The 21912-nt window shown below is 39.2% G+C and overlaps 1 protein-coding gene and 1 long non-coding RNA gene across 5 annotated transcripts in view; one reads left to right on the top strand and one right to left on the bottom strand.

The window, feature by feature from the left end:
* LOC307152880 (up-regulator of cell proliferation-like) overlaps positions 1–21912 on the bottom strand; it is a 50763-nt gene that overhangs the window by 14592 nt on the left and 14259 nt on the right. The gene's annotated exons all lie outside the window — the stretch shown is intronic.
* LOC307152896 lies at positions 5723–20539 on the top strand. Of its 3 annotated transcripts, none has more exons than XR_013820081.1 (5): positions 5723–8210; positions 11686–11717; positions 11886–12133; positions 12515–12684; positions 20055–20537. It is a non-coding gene; the product is annotated as an uncharacterized lncRNA (long non-coding RNA). The 3 variants fall into 3 exon arrangements; XR_013820080.1 differs by lacking the exon at positions 5723–8210 and adding an exon at positions 11258–11596 and having other exon boundaries at positions 20055–20539; XR_013820082.1 differs by lacking the exons at positions 12515–12684; positions 20055–20537 and adding an exon at positions 12242–12286.

Below are 21912 nucleotides of genomic sequence, written 5' to 3'. Positions count from 1 at the left end.
AAAATATAAACAACTACATCATTATGTTGATATCCTATATTTGTACAATAAAACTTACGACAAACATATCTTCTAATATCCTCAGTTGTTGCGTATACCGAGCTGCATCGAACACATTTGTAAATTACTTTCCTTGAACCCATTGTGCGAGTTCACTTTAATACCGCGTGCTTTATATACAGTACATGTTGCTGCTGATTGGACTGCAGTTCTGACACACCCACCAAACAAGAGAAAACGCCGTTGCACACCGGTGCACGCCGTTTCCAGGAAACATGACGTTCAACCCGGAAACCGTAGCAAAACGTTGCGCACCTTTTTGAACTTGAACGTGCCCCAGGTGAACTACTGATGATGTCACAGGCTCAGATATGCTTGACCAATCAGCTGAAAGGGGCGTCCAATGACCGCGCATAGCGGGAGGGGGGAGGGCTTAATAAAACCTCATTTTATTAGGTTTAGTGACAACATGTTACAATGTTTACATGGTACAATTTCTGGTAAGCTATGTTTTTTTTTATTATTGCTTGACAAAAATTTCACGATTTCAATTAAATTAAATTCTTGTGATTTGATTTAATATTGACTCAATTGGATAAATATTAGGTACACAAGATAGGCGTTAATTTTTCTCAAGAAAAAAATCTCCTGCCTAGCCAGAGCTTCACGTTAGTCCTGCCGAGCCAGAGCTTCACATCAGTCCTGCCTAGCCAGAGCTTCACGTTAGTCCTGCCGAGCCAGAGCTTCACATCAGTCCTGCTGAGCCAGAGCTTAACGTCAGTCCGATCCAGAGACTGTTCACGTCACGTCTGCCAATCCAGAGACCGTTGACTGTTCACGTCACTTCTGCCGATCCAGGGACTGTTCACGTCACGCCCGCCGAGCCAGTGTCTCCGAACAAGATGGCCGCTGCCGCTGCCGAACCAGTGTCTCAGGACAAGATGGTCTCCGCCGAGCCAGTGTCTCCGGACAAGATGGCCGCCGGTGCCGCCGAACCAGTGTCTCCGGACAAGATGGCCGCTGCCGCTGCCGAACCAGTGTCTCAGGACAAGATGGTCTCCGCCGAGCCAGTGTCTCCGGACAAGATGGCCGCCGGTGCCGCCGAGCCAGTGTCTCCGAACAAGATGGCCGCTGCCGCTGCCGAACCAGTGTCTCAGGACAAGATGGTCTCCGCCGAGCCAGTGTCTCCGGACAAGATGGCCGCCGGTGCCGCCGAACCAGTGTCTCCGGACAAGATGGCCGCCGCCGCCAAACCAGTGTCTCAGAACAAGATGTGCTGAGTCCCAATTCGCATACTATCCGTCCTAAATAGTATGCGAAACTAGAATTAGTACGTCCCAAATCGTAGCATGTTGAAATGAGTATTCCAAAGATACCCGGATGGTCTACTATTTCCGGTTAGAATTCGAAGTGCAGATCAATGCACACTCTAACGGCTAATATTGCCCACAACCCATTGCGTGCGGGAGGGAGGAGCTTTGCGGTGATGGTGGTGGACGAACCTGGCAGTCGGATGCAGCAACGGAGATGCGCCCTCAGTTTTTAAGTGTAAGAATTCAAATGTTTAACCCTAATTAAAGTTATATTTTATTGTCTCGTAATATTAATGGGTCTTGTAGGGTCCGATGAAGATACCGAGCGCCTCATTGCAGGCTACAAAACAATAAATAAAAAGGCTCTAGTAGAGTTCTCAACGGGTCGGGTCGGCCCGACAAATCCGACGGGTCCCGCGGGTTCGGGCCGGGTTCGGGTCGAAAATATAATCAAATGACTCGGGTCGGGTCGGACCTCGGGCTTAATCTTTTCCGCTCAGTAAAAAAAAAAAAAAAAAAAAAAAAAAAAAAAACCATTTATTATTAATCGCTGCTGGTCACCATAAAGAAAGTCTGGCTGCTGCGTGTAACGTGCATCATGGAGAGGGGCGGGGGCAGACCTGACACGCGTGCACGCCTTTAGCCTGGAGAAGAAGATGGAGTTGATGAGAAGTAAACTTGCCGCAGGTGAATTCACCGTCGCTACTACAGCCTATTTATATATTTAAAGTGTATTGTTTCAGTTGTTTGTATTGTTTGTATTGTTAAAAGGCGTGAACATTAAAGGTTGATTTGAATTCCCGTCTGCTGGTCATGATAATACGTGTATGAGAGAAAAAAAACCGCCGCGGGTCGGGTTCGGGCAGATAATTCATGTTTATGTGTCGGGTTACATCGGGTCCGGGCTTTAAAAGCCACGGGCCGGGTCGGGTCGGGTTGTAATTTTCAGGCCCGTTGAGAACTCTAGGCTCTAGTACAGTGTCATGCAAGTGTCTTTTTTTATGTATTGCTTTTGATGTTTCTGTCTGACTTATTTGTAGTAATACTGTGGCTGTACATATGTTAACTTTATCAGTCCAACCAAAGAAACATGGTTACTACACTTTTACTATAGTAAAAGCATGGTTCATTTTCATCGGGGTATTTTTAAGTATTATACATAAGTATAAGATTAAGTATAAAATACGTTAAACAATAGTTACACTATAAACTTGAAATATTTTAACTCAGAAAATAAGTAGCGCTAGCTTTCGTTACACACATTTGCACATGAACGTCAGAGCCGCCTCACAAACGACCTGCGTTTGGTTGATCTACGACGACGCCCTGCTTCACTCCTCAATTTGGTAAACACATTGTAAATGTATTGTGGAAAAAAAGATGGGAATAGTAAATAAAATTATATTGGATATATAAAAATGAATGAAATGTTAAATGTTTTGTTAACAGTCGCGGTGTGCGTAACTAGGCAACCACGTTCAAGTTCACGTTGCATTACGTCATGGAAGTATGTCCCAGAACGTGCATACTTTTTGCTACACACTCAAAAGTATGTACTTTTTCATCACAAAAAAAGTACATACTTTTAGGTCGTAGTATAAGTAGGCGAATTGGGACTCAGCCATGGTCTCCGCCGAGCCAGTGTCTCTGGACAAGATGGCCGCCGCCGCCAGCGAACCAGTGTCTCAGGACAAGATGGTCTCCGCTGAGCCAGTGTCTCTGGACAAGATGGCCACCGCTGAGCCAGTGTCTCAGGACAAGATGGTCTCCGCTGAGCCAGTGTCTCTGGACAAGATGGCCACCGCTGAGCCAGTGTCTCAGGACAAGATGGTCTCCGCCGAGCCAGTGTCTTCGGACAAGATGGCCGCCGCCGAGCCAGTGTCTCCGGATGAGATGGCCGCCGCCGCCGAGCCAGTGTCTCCGGATGAGATGGCCGCTGCCACGTCGCCTGAGCCCTCAGCAGAGATGGCCGCCTCCGAGCCAGTGTCTCCGGATGAGATGGCCGCTGCCACGTCGCCTGAGCCCTCAGCAGAGATGGCCGCCTCCGAGCCAGTGTCTCCGGATGAGATGGCCGCTGCCACGTCGCCTGAGCCCTCAGCAGAGATGGCCGCCGACACGCCTGAACCTGAGCCTTTGTCTGGAAAAAATCTTCCGATGATGCAAAAATCGCCATTTTACGTCATCAGAGGGTTTTTTGGCCAGAGGCTAAAGACTACAGCCAGTAGTAGGAGCTGTCCCGCATGTTTTCAACCCGCCCATAGAGGGTGGTTTCTCACTCACAGAATGTACAAACAGTGTCAGCCGTCTTTCTTTGGAAGCTAAGCTAGCAGGCTCTTGTTCTGTGGAGAAAGCTGTGTAGTAGGGGTTACCATCCTCTTTTTCCCGGACATGTCAGGCCGTCGAGATCGTCCAAAATATCCGGGATTCGGCTTTTGCTTTCTGTAGTCGCCATTCATTGTTTACATGCACACCTTTTGTTTCAATCTAACTGAATTCATTCCGATTGGTGAATCTGAATGTAGTGTTTACATGAACGCTAAACAAGTGATCGGTTGATGTGCGTTTTAACATTGCTAAGAAAATTCCCGCTCCTCCATGAGAGATACGAGACCGGTGCGTCTCACAGGTGCCGCTCTCATCTTCTGATAATAAAACTTACATTTCTGCATCTGAGAAATTTCTCTTTTTCATTCGCTTTTGAGAAGACATGTTGAAATCCTTCATTTAGTGTCATAATATGATGCCCATATATAGTTGTCAGTCGGATTTAATGGGCGGGATTTATGGTAATTGAGAATGAGCGTGCACACACACATTTCACTATCACATCTGACGTTTACGAAGTATTTGTGAATCAGGAGAAGAGTTTTCGGGAAGGTCTCTTTACGCACAAATCACTCACATATTTACTCGTATATTTACGAATGTTTCATGAATGAGACCCAATGAATGGCGACTGTAGAACGCAATAGCCGAATCCCAGACATTTTGGCCGATCTCGAAATCCCGGGCAGACTCGTCACGGAGACTCACTAGTAGCCTAGCTTTGTTGTTTTAAACTGCGCTCTTTTACCGGTAGGCGTGGCTTGGGAGTGGCCTCGTAGGGCAGCGAAGCAAGTGCATTCTTGGAGTTGTTGTCTTTTATCCACATGAGCCAAAAATACATTTTCTGGCTTTTCTCAGTCTAGAAAGCTCCAAATTCTAAAATAATTTCACAATTCTTCTACATAAATGACCCATTTTAAATACACATTCATCTTTCCAGAGGTGAAGTATCCCTTTAAATGGCTTTCCTGAGGTAAATGTTGTGTGACATAATTGTTCTCCAGTTGTTTTATTGACCCCTTTTATGTGGATGAAAAACACTGATTGGTCGATATTATGTTTATGTATGAGGAATATACATTTCGGTAAGTTGTACTGTACCTTTCAACAGTGTTGGTGTTTATTTACTATTAGCTAGTAGAGATGATCGGTTCATGTGCCGCAAGAGATCTGCCACGTAACATTTACAAGCGCTAAAACTTATTGTTTGAATTTCGTAATAAAATTGACAGAATCTGAGAGCTGAGATTTTTTTTTATATCATAAGTAACCTGCTCTGTCTAGTCTGTCGGTCTCCTTGTCCTCTTTGCTTCGCGATTTTTCTGTGCATGAGAATTGGCAGCTCTGCAGTGTGTGCTTGTAATATTTGAGACTGAGAGAGAAAAACTGCAAATCTAAAATCCAACCACTGTGTGCACCAGTGGAGTTTTGCTGACATCTATTGGGGAAAATTTGGTACTGCGCCAAAACAAAATCTTACTGAAAGCTCATTTTTGGGATATCTACCTCTAAGTTTAGATTTATGGCTTTGACCAGTTTTAGAGTTCAACATGTTTCATAAAATATATATTTTATATAAAATAATGTTCACAATGTTCATAAATCATTTTCATAAACTTAAAACTCTCTCTCTATATATATTTTGGACCTGTGTAACTTTTTTTTTAATTGATGCACAAGGGTTAAGGTAAAAAATACATTTTAAAAATACAGAAACAAAAATTATAAAAAAAGTAAAGACTCTGAAAGCATTGAATGATATCCCATAATAATTTAATAATGCTTTACAGTATAACAAATAAATATGATATTTTATTATATGATATTTACCTTGAACAAAGCTGAAAATCATTAACATGATCTTTGTCTCAATACAGGCCTAATAATATATATCATTTTAGCGATTCTCATTTGCTACATAAATCTACAACATTAAAAAAAAAAAACATTAAAAATTACATTAAATTAGCACAGAATCAACTTTGCGTTGCTGTCCGTGATCATGTCAAGGATAAGACACATTTCCAAGTGCATCATCAAAAGCTGATTTTTTTTTTTTTTTTTTTTTTTTTTTTTTTAAGCGGATGTTTTGTAAAGTACTGATCTGAATTTTTGTGCTATCTTGTGTTTTAAAAGAGAATAAAGTCAAAAGCGCCTTTTACCCTGGTGCACTTTTGGCTCAGTTTTACGCTATATAATACTACAGTATAGATTTATGCTGTATAATGTTAAATTAAATGTCTAATACTTCCATTCAAGATGAGGCAGCTCAGAGAGAGAGGGAAAGCCCACTGAGCATCAGCTAAATCAGACAGTTACAGGTAAGACTGTTGAACTGGCTGACAGTAGGAATATCTAGGAATATGCTAGAGTGTGATAAGAAAGATACACATTAAATTATTTGAATGGAAGAGTATTTACAACAACATAAATTGAATTAGCACTAAAGCCTAACTATTGTATTTAAAATATGATTATAAAAGGTTTATAATTCATTATCTATATTAAGATGATACTGCCTCAGAGTTAACCCCCTAAGAGTGCCCCTTTTTTGGTTTGGGCGACTGCCCCTCATAATGTCTGTGCACGGCCCAAACCCACAGATTCCATATCTCAGCCCGGGGGTGATAGATTGTTCCCCCAGCCTGTGATATGACGTCACTCCTGATGGGAATATCCCAGCGAGAGCTGTCTAGGAGAGACATCAGGTACGAGAACCATAATCGGGCCAGCCATAATGGGTCTGCTAGCAGTAGATGAACCCCGTCCTGGCAAACTCTCTCTAGAACTCAGAGAACGAACAGCTCAGAACACCTAGGCTGGTTCCCAGTTGTCTGAGAAGAACATTACAGAGACACAAAAATGCACTGGCACCTCTAACATATTCTGTCAGTCCAAAAGAAGTAGTAACTAGAACCAGATCTGGGAGCCCAGCCGTGAAACCTAAAAGACTGTATTTATAGTCACTCTACTGTAACCCCAGAGGACAGTTTTCACAGTAGTCAGGCAGTTTATTTATAAGAAGGGAAAATGTTGTAACTGTTGGTAATGTGTTTTTCATATCTTTTTGTAGTCTGAAGTGAACAGTTTTCAGGTAATGTCCATCTGCAGGCCAGCTGACAGTCTTGCCTGGGCCCGGGACGATATAATCTTAGATGGGCCCCTCCGTGCCCAGATCTCTCCTTTTCCCTTGCTCTTCCTCTCCTCTGCATTAACTATGTTAACAAATACAACTTTTGATTTCAATAATGTAGGCTATTAGTAGCATGAATATTAAAATTGATATTAAAGGCATAGTTCACCCAAAAATGGAAATGCTGTCATCTTTTACACTTCCTCAAGTTGTTCCAAACCTGTATAACTTTCTTTCTTCTGCTGAACACAAAAGAAGATATTTTGAAGAAAGTCGGTAAACAAACGACTGATGGACCCCATTGACTTACATAGTAGGAAAAAAAAAATACTATGGAAGTCAATGGGGACCAGCAACTGTTTAATTACCAACCTTCTTTAAAATATCTTCTTTTGTGTTCAGCAGAAGAAAGAAAGTTATACAGGTTTGGAACAACTTGAGGAAGAGTAGCCTAAATGATGACAGCATTTTCATTTTTGGGTGAACTATCCCTTTAAGAATGCCTGTGAAGTGCAGTTTATTAATAGTATGTTAACTAATGTAGTTAACTAGAGTTTAATAAATGGAAGATTATTGTAAAGGTTTTTTTTTTTTTTTTTTTTTTTTTTTTTTAAATACACCAAAAAATTGTATACTATATAAAATTAAAACAGCTTCTTATCAGTAAAAACTTTGCTTGATGGACACAAATTACAACAAATAATAAACGTCAAAACCGAGATCACAATGCCAGATGCACTTGCTGCCATACTTCCGGAAGTGAATGAAGTTGCTGTGGATACTCGTGGTAAGTCTGATTTTTTAAAAAGTTTTAATATACTAATACTATTTATAATACAGTACTTGTTTTTTCAGGTGGAGACGTATTTTAGAGCTCAGTGAGAGCCCATAACACTATACAGCAGTGTTGTCTTGATTTAGCCCAATCATTACAGGGCCTGTTTATCTACTGTAACCCTTTACTGTAAATTTACAGTGAATTTCTTACAGAATTGTAGGCTGTATCTTTTACAGAACAGCTGTATACAGCACATTTCTGTTTTTATCCCGATAAATTCGTAACACAGTATCATACTGTAAAAGCATTGCATTGTGGGCTTGATTTCTTTCGCGCTCAATTCAGTTCAAATGTGACGCGAGCAGACAGTAGTTACTACAGGCAAACTTGATTTGTCAGGGAGATTCAACTGTACAGAATAATCATTCCTGTTATCAAGATAAACAGTGTCTGCGAATCTGTGAGCAATTTTTAAGCTTTCGTGAGCTTCGGTTCGTGTTTCAAACATTAGTTGCCTGTGACGCAGCAGAAAATGGACGACGTTAATGTTACATGAAGACGGATGTAAGAATTTGTCATCTGAATAATCTAACCTGCGCCTGTGACGATAAGTGGGATTTAGAGTTTGAGAAGATGGAAAATTGTTCAACTGAGTTATACGGTAAGCCAATATATTTTTTTGCTTTCGCATTTCTAAATTGTTTCCACGTATTTGGTTTGATTTTGCGAACGCAGTTGTTATGTGCACAAGCGTCGCGACGAACTTCCGCTATTGTCAGAAGTCGGCATATCAGTTTCCGGTTTACGGCCACTTCATCGGCATCCGCTTTAAACAAACAAGATGAGTGCTGCTGTTGTAAGAAATAAAGAGATACTATGTGCGTGACACATCTAAGTTTCTAAGAACTGTAGGTGGATCTTACAGCCGTTTCACACATAGGCTACTCAGTGTGTGTGTGTGTGTGTGTGTGTGTGTGCGGTGCAGGAGCAGCACGCGCTATAGTGCTTCACATATGCGTTCGCAGTGAATAACTGATTCACGGCTGTACCACAAACACTTACTATTTTTATTTAAAATCCAGAAGTTACGCTGCAACTTTTATTTAATAAAATGTTTTTTTTTTCAGCATTGCGATTCTCTTTGTACACAGTTATGGACGCATGCACGTTTAAACACAATTTAAACAACGTAGGGCTATTATTCCATGCATTTCTTATATTAAGTTGCTCAAGCAAGTGGTCAAATATTTAACTGTAAATTGACAAAAACAGCCGACTCTCATGCCTTTTCTTTTCCATTTAAATTTTAATAAAATAAATCTTGCATGTCACAAAGAACTTGTTTTTCCACCTCCACGAATGAGACTACAATTTATTTAATTAAACGCATTTATGGTGAAATTACTACATTTTCATGTCAATCTTTGTTAATTTTGACCACGAAACATGCGCTGTCACTTTAATTCAGCGTTTGCAGAACAGCAGAAATAGACTCGGTGCGGAAACGATCTAGATAAATTGTAATTTGTCAATAAATTGTAGTAATCTCACCGTATGCATTTAATTCTATAGGCCTACTACTATTTTTCACAGTCATCTTTTTACTTTTAGAAGACCGGGGTAAAGCAAGGTAAACTACAATTTACTTCAACAAGGCGACATAATGATCAACACTCTCATTCGTGGAGGTGGAAAAACAAGTTCTTTTATTTTAGATTTATTTTATTAAAATTTAAATGGAAAAGAAAAGGCATGAGAGTCGGCTGTTTTTGTCAATTTACAGTTAAATATTTGACCACTTTCTTGAGCAACTTAATATAAGTAATGCATGGAATAGCCCTATGTTGTTTAAATTGTGTTTAAACGTGCATGCGTCCATTAAAGAGTGTAGGTTATATGTGTACAAAGAGAATCGCAATGCTGAAAAAACATTTTATTAAATAAAAGTTGCAGCGTAACTTCTGGATTTTAAATAAAAATAGTAAGTGTTTGTGGTACAGCCGTGAATCAGTTATTCACTGCGAACGCATAAGCACTACAGCGCGTGCTGCTCCTGCACCGCGCGCACACACACACACACTGCACACGGAGTATGTGGGAAACGGCTGTAAGATCCACCTACAGTTCTTAGAAACTTAGATGTGTCACGCACATAGTATCTCTTTATTTCGTACAACAGCAGCACTCATCTTGTTTGTTTACAGCGGATGCCGATGAAGTGGCCGTAAACCGGAAACTAGTGATGGCCAGATCGAGGCCTCGTGAAGCAATGAAACAGTTGAACCAAATGTGCCATATTGTTTCGAGGCTTTGAATCAATCCGACACCCGTCTCAACGGTGACACCTAGTGGTCACTTGCAGGTGTTGATCTGAAACAACCTTGACGAGCCATTAAAAAAATGTGTTATTTTTTATTATTATAATTTTCTAATATGTGAAGCTTGTAACCTATAGGCTCCTCACTGTGCATAATGTTATTTTGGTCATGAAAAATGAATATTAATAAAACAAATCAAGCCACAATGTCTCACTTTTTTAGAGATTTTTATTCAAAAATATTAATTTCTCTGCTGTGGAAGGACTTAGCCTACTTCTTTTTTTACAGATAATTTCTCCAGCCTTTGAAAAAATCCTCTCACAAGGGACACTTGTTGCTGGCATACAAAGATATTTTTTAGCAAGGACATACAAATGAGGAAAGATTACTGCTCTCTCTTTCCATAAGTTAGGGGATCATGAGTTCTGGGCAAATACGCATCGTTTTTGTATTTTTTCACTTCCACTGTGGCATCAGCTGCAGTATATTGGGTACTCATATGTAGACCTATAAAATGTATATTCACACAATATTATATTATATTATATTATATTATATTATATTATATTATATTATATTATATTATATTCACATTGAAGCTATTTTTAACATGATTGGCAGTTGTGATTGGGACATTAGGTTGTAGGGCATTGGGCTATGGACTTTCTAAACAGTGTCCCAAAAGGTTGTAATTATATTTCAATTATAATTATATTTCAAACAATACATTGCATATAGATGGCCCAACAGTGTCAGTAGCAGGCCGAGGTACAGGGGGAATGCCATCCTCTGCACCCTGCAAAATGGCAGGATGAGTGCTCCTCAAATGGCGCATCATGGATGATGTAGGCTATTGTTGCAGTAGGCTAGATGCCGATCACAATACACACATCTCACTTAATTTGGGGTTTCTAAATGGAAATGCTCCCACACCACAGATGTACGGCATCTCTTCTGGGGAGCCTCCATTTTATCTATCTATCCAAATCTATCTATCTATCTATCTATCTATCTATCTATCTATCTATCTATGTATCTAGATATGTATCTATAATCTATGTTTCTATATATGTATCTATCTATAACATATGTATTTATATATGTATCTATAATCTATCTATATATGTATCTATCTATAATATATGTATTTATATCTGTAATCTATCTATATATGTATCTATCTATTAATCTAGCTGTCTATATTTATATCTATGTAGGCCTATCTAATGTGTCACTATACTCTGTCTGTCTCTAGCCTATCAGTCAATGTGTTGTGTAAATTTAAATGTAAGCCTAAATTGCCTATAACTAATCAAATCGCACTATGTCACTATATCACCAAAAATACGCTATCTCAAAATCAAACTCCTCTCACATAAACCCACGAGGTCAAAATGCGTTTATTTCACTTTTATACAGATGTGCGATTGTGTGGTCTGTTCCCGACCGTGTCAATCAAACGCTGATTCGGCGGACCACACCTGATGAAACACTTAGTGAAACACTTCGAGGCTTCGTTTGGTCATAGTCACGTGACATGGGTGTTTCGAATCACGCTTCGGATCAGTGTTTCGACACATCTGCGCTTCGGGATCTCGCAAAGCTTCGGAACGACTGTTTCGCGTCAGCCATCCTTACCGGAAACTGATATGCCGACTTCTGACAATAGCGGAAGTTCGTCGCGACGCTTGTGCACATAGCCACTGACTCTGTTCCACCTGTTTACCAAGTAACTTCGACATTTCACATAATAGGCAACATTTACCATGTTATTTGCATGACGTGCTTTTGATATATATATATATTTTTTCGTTTCAGGCTTTGTAATCTGATGACAGTCCAGTGCTAATGTAAGTGCTTTTAAGCAGTATTACAGTTATAGTCTGTCTATCTATATGATATATATATAAATGCTATCAAATGCTGTCAGTTCTGTGATCGTGCTTTCGAATCGTTGTCAGAATTTTGCTAGCACATGAAAATCCATGTTCCTAATGCTGTTTTCAAATGTAACTTAGTATTCCTGATTGCCATGCCATGGTCCTACAACTACTCCCACAATTCAAAGAGAAGTTAGACGGTGTTATCCTTCAAGCAGATAAGTAGAGATTATTCAGCAAATCTCATTAATCTCTGTAATATGTTTTATGTTTTGGTTCTGTTGATCATGGTTGTGCTGTCCTTTTTTAAAAATTGTTTCAGGAATTTGCAACTCTGATGTCCAGCAATCTACATTTGCCAGAGAGTCCAAGTCTTATATTTCCTGGTATGTAAACATTAAAGGGGTAGTTTAAACCTAAAATGAAAAGCCATTATTTACTCTCCACACTGCAAAATATGTTTTTCTTAATTAGTGTTTTTTTCTTGTTTCCAGTCCAGATATCTAAAATTCTTATATGAAGAAGCATTTAATAGACAAATAAAAATTGTCTTGTTTTCTGAAAGAACAAGTCAAAATTAAGTGAGTTTATGCTTAAAACAAGCAAAATAATATGCCAGTGCATTTTAGCGTTCTAACCCTAATCAATTTTAATTTTTTTTAATAGAACTATGAATGGACAACTACATCGAACCACAGTGGAACCCACAATAGTTATTTTAATTATTAATATTATTTATTAATTCTTTTTTTTTTTTTTAATTACAGGTCAATCTCTAAGCAACCAGAGCTGGATATTACGTTTGGAAGGTCAAGGTGTGTGTGAAAGGATCACAGCCTAACTTCATCACTGGCCTGGCAGCGCTGTTTGCCACCTCCTATAACTTCAGATTGCAGTACCAGGAAGAGGCAGCATGCACCCTTGAGTTTGTTCAGAGGTTAGTCATTAGCATATTTGCCATTCATATAAATATTAGACTGAATTGTGTCACTAGCCTTGTCTTGACAGTATTTATTAAGCTGGCTACTGGTATGAACAATATGGCCCTGTTTTCCATACAGGGCTTAGCTTAAGCCAGGTCTAGGCCTTAATAAAATAAGAGTATTTAAGCAGCTTTTATAAAAATGTCTAATAAAAAAAACATTGCTGGTGTGCATCTTGAGACAAAACAGTGGCAGTCACATATTTTAAGATATGTCAGTGCAAGTTATTTTCAGTTAAATGATTAGTGAAAATTCTGTATTAATTACTCACCCTCATGTTGTTCCAAACCTGTAAGACCTTCGTTCATCTTCAGAACACAAATTAAGATATTTTTGATGAAATCTGAGAGGTTTTTGAACCACCCATATACAGCACAACTTTCAAGGCTCAGAAAGGTAGTAAAAACATAGTTTAAACTAGAAAAATGCATTTCCGGAGGAACTGCGAAGTGTGCTTGCTCGGGTGCGGTTCACTAACGTTAGCAGGTAGTGGATAAGGGTGCGTTGAAGTTCGCTTGATCTGAGAATTTCAACAATAGTACTTTTTTCAAGATTGTGCAAAAAGGTGAAAAGTTATGTGCATTAAGAGACATGTCTGCAATGTAGACTAGTGCCAATGGCATTGTTTATGTGGCTTGGTTGTTGGTTTTGAAATAATTGGTTATGAATATACAGCAGAGAGTGGGAGTGTTTTGGGTGATGAAATAGTAGCCTATTGTAAAGAAGTTGACAGTCTTCATTTACTGTATCCAATATGCCAATACAAAACTCACCCAGCTGTTCTGAGGTTGAGTGTTCCCTTTGATTAGGAACAAATTTACTATCTCAAATTAAGGTCTACCGTAATTAGCGATGCTTTGATTGCTGCTGTCAAAATGGTTGTCATCACCTACACAGAAACGCTGATTTTTATAGCCTACCGTCAGTCCTCATATTGTAATTAAATGAAAAACGCTATCAGTTTCACTATTAGCTTACTCTAGCGATGTAATCGCAACAACATGGATAACGCTGTTTGGCCTTGCCTAACTTTATATGACATATGCGCCATATGCTAGAGTTACACATCCTGCTGCCATTTCAGGGCTTGAATTTCGGTGCGGGAATGTGGGTATTGTGCATAATTTAAACCATTCCCGCAAGGTTAGCTTTTATAGTGCGAGAAATTCCCGCACAAATATATTCGCTTCATCTCAGAACAAATGATTAAAAAATAAATTCACAGATGCAAGAAAAAAGATGGCAAACTGTCTTTTATTTTCGAATTTAATTCCTCAATCAGCGCTGGACCGGCATTTTCTGTCTTCCGCTGAGCCCCGGCCGTAGACAGATCATATGTTTTACCCTGTCAATGCAGTGGTCTGCGTTGCGCTGATCTTATTCACACTATCGAGTGTAGGTGCAGCATTCTAACATTGAGTCAATGAGCTGTTTGTGAAGAAATTATCCGCTTCCAAATTATGTCATTTTAATCACGAAATTGAAACATTAAAAAACAATTTGCTCTTTATGGTGTGCGAGTGATAGAGCGCGGCAGCAACGAACCAACTGATCAGCTTGCAGCGTAACAACATTGAATGCTCGGCTGAACAGCTGATCATAGCTATACAGGGCGCCGTATTATTTTTCATCTCCATAAATATATCTAGTAGTAAAGCTAATGCAAGGGCTAGAAATCAATTAATCTTTTGCTGATACTTCCTTGTCATCATGGAGAGCGCAGTTCATGGTTGCATAGCAACGACAGACGCCACGGGAGAGCAAGCGCTTGTGGAAAGGAGACAGCGGCGCGCCCGCGCTTTCCACTTGTTTTTACACATCTAAGGTGCGTTCCATTCGACAGGGTCCATACGCAGTGTTCACTGCTCCCCTACTCCCTGAGCACGGTATATCAGTTGAAGTGGACTTCACTGACAATAACCGCTCATTTGAAACGCCCTGCAAACGTCATCAAAGAAAGTCAACGACGGGGTCGCGCAAATTATGATATAACATAAATATATATAGGACTATATTCATATTTTAATTTTTATTATTATATTATATATTTACAATTATATTGCACTATTTTACAACTACCTAAAATAAAATCACTTTACTTTCCAGTTGTGTATTGAAGTGAAATCATGGCATCAGCTGTTAAATTTTGAATCTCACTTAAGATGGCGGAATACCCTGTGAAGTCCACTTCGCAGTCCACTTACGGTCAAATGGAACGCACCTCTAGAGCGACGTTGTTGATTGTTTGAGCATGTGACTGCGCGATTCTCCTTGTTTTCTATTGTTATGCACAACATATTTCCCGCGTGCACAAACACGCGTGATGCATGATGCATTTTGTATAAAGTTTTTTTTTTTTGTTATTAACTGTTTAGATAACTGGAAATGCACAATTCATGCATACAAATCTGTAGATATTAATAAATGAAGATGATTAAACTAGACCGATGCATCAAAAGTTATTTTATCCCTTGTCTCACATTACACTATCAACTGGAACAAGTCAATTTTACTACCACTTTCAGATGATGCATGGGATTCTGGAGCTCAGGACACATCCCTCCACCTTCACTTGGGCAACATCAAGTACTTAGGGATTCAGATTTTCCCCAGCTGTCAGAGCTTTTCACCCTCAACTACACTCCACTCCTAAAGAAAACTGAAGACGAATATAAACGCTGGTCTAAACACCCACTCACACTCATCGGAAGAATAACTGCTGTCAAAATGAAAACCCTACCCCAAATTAATTACCTTTTTTCTATGATCCCCATCACTCCTACAGATAAATGGTTCAAAACTCTTAATTCATTAACAACACAATTTTATTGGAAAAACAAAAAACCCAGAATATGACTTTCAACATTACAAAATAAAAAAATCACATGGGGGGCTTGAGGCACCAAACTTCCATCACTACTTCCTGGCAAATCAATTACAGTACCTAGTTAAATGGATCAATATACACAAGCATAATTACCCATGGCTGGAATTGGAACAAAACCAATGCACAAATATCCCAGTTGCAGACCTCCCCTTCCTCTCACAATCAATCAAGAAATCCAAACTCTGCCAACGCATTACCATCCATTCAACTTTGACAGCCTGGTGGAAAACAAACCAAATCACAAAATCATCACTAGAATTAAACAAGTTCACCCCACTCTGGCACAACCCAGAATTCATGATACAGAACAAACCTCTTTATTTCCCCACATGGACACAAAAAGGAATCACACATCTTCACCACTTATTTGAGAACCACCATTTCATGTCATTTAACACACTCATACAGAAATATGGGGTTGGGAGAGAACAATTCCTTCAATATCAACAACTTAGACTTCAAATTAAAAATAAAATCACACTTGTCAACAATACATTACAACCTTCTCAGCTTATAGAAGAACTTATGAAAATTAATAACTTAAAAAAATGAACCTCCCAGCTATATACAATGATTTCCAACCAAAACACAACAATAACACTCCCAACAACCAAGTGAGAAACCGACCTGGCCGTCTCTTCCAACCCTGGGTACTGGGAACAAATCTGTAGGAATACATTTTCCATGACCGTTAACACAAACCTGCAGCTTATACAATATAAAGTCATTCACAGAACTCACATCACCCAAAGTAAAATGTTCAAAATGAGTCTACACAACACCGATATCTGTTCACAATGCACTTTAGGTAGCACAGACGACTATTTGCACGCCATGTGGCACTGCCAACCAGTTCACTCTTTTTGGATTACAGTCACTGAGACACTGTCCACCATCCTGAGCCACAGAATCCCATTATCCCCAACACTTTGTCTCATAGGCGACTTTTCCGAAATCCATATCCCGCAAAAATACAGGAATCCGTTGCTCATCTCTCTAGCTCTGTCGCTAAGAAAGTAGTTCTCCAAAACTGGAAATCAAAGAAATCTTGCCACATCAAACACTGGACAAATTTAATCTTAGAATACATTTCAATGGAGAAACAAAATGCACACAGAGGGAAGCAAATATCAGCCTTTGAAGACGCCTGGTCCCAGGCCCGGAGTGGGTAATCGGGAGAATCGGGAGAAATCCCGGTGGGCCGCTTCACTTTTGGGCCGGTCGAGGAATTAAAAAAAAAATTTTTTTCACATTTCAATGTCACGTTAGTTAGGCTACATTACACGTTTCGCATTCTGACACCGCAGCGCGCAGCCTCTGCATGGGTTGTACCATGTGAGGGAGTTCTCCCCTCCCCTCCTATAGAGTTGGTTGGGTCCATAGCCCGTCTATTCCAAAACGTTTTCTCAGGTAAATATTGGGCTACCGCGGCACTGCCGGCGCCTACCGATAAGCTGGGCCGGCCCTACCGTAAACGGTACGCGTCAGGGAGGATGGATGGGAGGAAGAGGCCAGGAGGTATGGAAGCTTGTTTCCGCCACAGAATAAAACATTTTAAAAGATAATTGCGACTTTTTATCTCACAATTGCGAGATATAAAGTCAGAATTGCGTGAAATAAAGTCGCAATTGCGTGTTATAAAGTCAGATTTGCGTGAAATAAAGTCGCAATTGCGTGTTATAAAGTCAGAATTGCGACATATAAAGTCAGAATTGCCTGAAATAAAGTCGCAATTGCGTGTTATAAAGTCAGAATTGCCTGAAATAAAGTTGCAATTGCGTGTTATAAAGTCAGCATTGCGAGATATGGTCAGAATTGCGTGATATAAAGTCGCAATTGCTTCTTATAGTCAGAAATTGCAAGATATAAAGTCAGAACTGCGTGAAATAAAGTTGCAATTGCTTCTTTTAAAGTTAGAATTGCAAGATAGTCAGAATTGTGTGATATAAAGTCGCAATTGCGTGTTATAAAGTCAGAATTGCGAAATATAAAGTCAGAATTGTGTGAAACAAAGTCGCAATTGCTTCTTATAAAGTCTAAGTGAATTATTATTTAACCTTTAAATTATTTGTTGAACCATTACAAACTACACAATAGTAAGAGCTGAACTGTTGCTTAATTTATCCAATTTGGAAAAAGTGCTAATTTGGAAAAAGTGGGCCGGTCTTGGGCCTGAAACTCCCGGGCTGAAAAGTGGCCCCACTCCGGCCCTGCCTGGTCCCCATTTTTGACACACAAACATAACTACAAGCCGTGTACATTACCAGATACATACCTCCCCCCTAATAATCCCCCCTCCCCTTATGTACCCAGGGTCTCACTAAACTGGTTGAATGGTTATGCACGGTATATAAATCTACTGTCTGTATTGTAACATATTGTGTATATATTTTGCTTTATTAAATAATAAAGTTGTCCTCCGAAGAGGGGGGGTGGTGGCGGGCCAAAAAACAAACAAAAAAAAACCACGGTTTTAATGATACATTTTAAACGACAATACTAACCGTCAGTACATTTTATCGTGGTTTATAGTGAAACCGGTAATCGTCCCATCCCTAGTGTGCTCTATATAAACTGAGAGTCTATGACTGCCTTTCCACTGATACTCTGATGGGACCTGATGAGGGGATGATATTGTTAATGAGCTGGGTGATGAGTAGGGCTGTGACGGTGGCAGTTTTTTACCACCGCGGTAGTAATGGACCCAAATAAAAAAAAAAAAGAAAGAAACAACACACTAAAGCCTGTAAAGCATTGAAATAAATATCAGTAAATACTGGTAACTTACATAATATAATAAAGTTGAATCTATTTTTTTTTTTTTTTTTTTCGTTTAATATTTCCACACAAAGGCGCGTGATAAAGCCTACCGCTCTGCGCTTTGAGAGGGATGTGGGACACGAGCAGGAAAGATACCATCGATCTCTTTTCTGATATCTTCATGTTTTCTACTTGTAAAAGGAATGAAGAGCGAATTTATCTTCTACAAGGGCAAGGCATTTAGGCTGTTTGCGCGCTGCCAGAGAAAGCAAAACTAAAATTCCCCGCGCGTGTGAAACGCGCTTTACAAAATGAACTTGACGCGCCTTACCAATATGTCTAATAACAAGCACAAACTGTGTTAAAAAGAATTTGACGTACAAGTAAAAATGTAGGCTATCTGACCTACAGCGTTTTTCTAGGCTACTTTACCACAGAAAAGAATACGAAAATAATCGACCTAAAAGCGAAGGAAGAAACGTTTAACGCGTCTTTGGGTGAGACGCGAGTGAAAAAGAAAAAAGAGATTCCATGCAGGGATGAGTCGCGATTTTTGAATATTCGATTAGTTGATTTAATTATAGAATATCTAATGTTCTAATGTCTGTTGTGCGATCATTCTCTAAAATAAAATCTCCATGTTCTGGTGCTGATGCGGCGGTGACGCGTTCATGTAACCGGAGGGTGACGCTGCCAATAGCGCACATAACAGCTATCACAAAGAACCGGCAAAAGTAATGATTATGAACGTGTCAAATATAGCAAGGAGACATTTGAATTGTTTATTAATAAAGTGTTTTGTGTGTGTGTGTGTGTGTGTGTGTGTGTGTGTGTGTGTGTGTGTGTGTGTGTCAGTGTCGGGCTGCAAAGATGAAGTTGACGATGCTCACTCTTCGCAGTGAACGCGAGAGAGAAATGCACACTTCAATACGGAATAGAAGCATATATGCTAGTCGGTTTATTTTCCGTTTTGAATTGTTTTGTTTAAAAGTAGACAATTCAAGCTTTCTATAAGGAATAACTAATGGAATATTTTTAAATTCGCTGATAATCGGGTGACCAGATCGCAAACCAGAATTCAAAGCCGACAAAGCTTAAGTTTATGGGCTCACGTACAACTCTCTCATTCGTCATGAATTAAAACTTTTCCATGGCTGCGATATAACATTTAATTGCTAACCTATTATTTGTTTTGTAAACAAAGCTTTGTGTGTCATAATATTAATGTAAAACAGCATTCATATACAAAATTTTTTTTTTAGGCGAACAACCGCCGGTACTACTCAGCCACCGCGGTGGCGCTTTACAACCGCGGTGGTGCGGTTGTCAAGTTTACCGGCACAGCCCTAGTGATGAGTAGACAAAAGTTGTATAATAAAACTTTAAATCTGTCAACCCTACTTCCAAAAGTTTAGTTAGTTGACAGTGCGCATGTAAACAGACACATTGAGTTGATGTATTTTAACCAGGGTAGAAAAAAATATCAGTTATTGATCACAACATCCAACATTGCTTTTTTTCTTTCATGTTGTTCAGTTTTATCCAAACAAACTAGTCGTTAAAACCGATATCTGGTTTCTATTTACACATCTTTTGTGCTGTCTCTCTCTGTCAAAATATATAAACTCGGTCCATAATATTTCATTGTTTTTTTTGTTTGTTTTTTCTGCCTTTTAGACGCTTTCTTGACCTCAATCCTGAACGGTGGATCAAAAACAAAGAAAGGACAAGTAACTTCAAAGAAAACTGGCCAAGTTGTGCAAAAAAGAACACCACTGTAAGCCTACAGGTTTCCTCACTTCTGCGAAAACTTGCAGACTTGTTTGAATGGGATTTCGTTTGCACTTTTATGGACTTCAAAACAGAAACAGCACTTCACTGCCATTATAAAGCTTGGAAGAGCTAGGACATTTTTTAATAGAACTCGGATTGTATTCGTCTGAGAGAAGAATGTCATATACACCTAGGATGACTTGAGGGTGAGTAATTCATGGGCTAATTAAAAATTTTTGGGTGAACTATTCCTTTAATTAAGTGCTAACCTGTTTGTTGTTAAGTGTTAAAATTTCATTTTATGTTTAAAAAAAAATTCAGCCAACATGTTCACAGAAGGCAATTTTCTGATCTTTGCTTTTAACCAAATTAAATGTTTTAAAACCCAGAAAATGTTGTTTTCTTTTTCATAGTGTGACTACTCTTATGAAACCTTAAAGTATAATATTTTAATTATAATAAAAGCAGTATTCCCTGTAAAAATACAATTTATTGCTGTAGACAAGTTTAATATTGTAAAAGTATGTGGTATATACTGTATTTTGTAATTACAGTGGAGTACTGTAAATGCTGTTTACTGTACTAGTGCTGTAAAAATACAGTATGTGGCTGGCAACCCAGCTGCCAGTGAAAAGTTTTACAGTGTACGGTTACAGTCTTCGATTAGATCATATTTGCTTTGATTAGATCATATTTCCCCCAGCCACCCCAAACAGCATTGGGCTGGAGTACTGTACAGTATCTGTACTGTAGCCTACAGTACAAAAAGTACTGTATCAGACAACCGATGCTATTGGACCATGGCAATAAAGCTATTTAAACCTGAATTTTTAAATTGCTGATTAATTTGCGATGCAGAGTTTTTGAAAGAGGAGACACGACTTGACCACAGATTACGTCTCTGTTCATGATATGTAAACACTCAATTATTTTGAAGTATATATAGTCAATATTTATTCTGATGCACGTGCCCCAGTATAAATCTGCTGTGCCCCAGTAAATCTGAAGTTTGAGTTCAACAATTTATTTTATTTGTCAGTGTATTTAATAGAAATTATATTATAGGGTAATAGAAATTCTCTATTTGCAACGCAGTAATAAAACAATCAACGCTTGTAAAAGCAACGCAGTTTAACCGAAAACAGAAACTGAACAGCGCGACAGAAATCCATATCCGCGCGCGTCTGTTTCCAAGCAACTGCAGTGCAGCGCGCACATCTTTGAACACACTGAAGTCCGGTCAGGTGTTGGCACGCTATTAAGGTAGGCTATGACGAAACAAAAGTTTGTAAATAATACAAATAATCTTATTTTTATACATTATTGGCCTCTGTAGATGGACATCAGATTTTTTTTTGTTTTTTTTTTGTACGAAGCAGGGACAGGGAAGCAGAAAGGAGAGATGATGAGTTTGAGGGAGGTACATCATCAGACATCAGATGCAAAAGCATCAAGCCTCAGAAAAACCCATATGAAAAACCTCTGCCAAGAAATGGAATTGTACTTTACTATAGTCAAAAAACTTTTATACAGAAAAAGAGTGCACTAGTCTCGCATTAGCCTACTATGAATGAGAGAAAGTGCAACGAGCATTATGGCGGAATAAGTCCCGTATTTTGTTCCAATCAGACTGTAAAAGAAGACGGACGACGCCGTACTCTCGTCCATTGAAGAAAAGTGAGGACGCCAAAGTCTCCGATTCTGCGCAGTAGTGAGCGTGAAGTGAGAAACTTAGTTTTGAGAAAGAAAGAAATCATTTTTA

Source organism: Squalius cephalus, assembly GCF_949319135.1.
Source record: "Squalius cephalus genome assembly, chromosome: 24".
Lineage (NCBI taxonomy): Eukaryota > Metazoa > Chordata > Actinopteri > Cypriniformes > Leuciscidae > Squalius > Squalius cephalus.
Note: the sequence above shows the minus strand (reverse complement) of the source record. Positions and strands in the feature narration are given on the sequence as shown.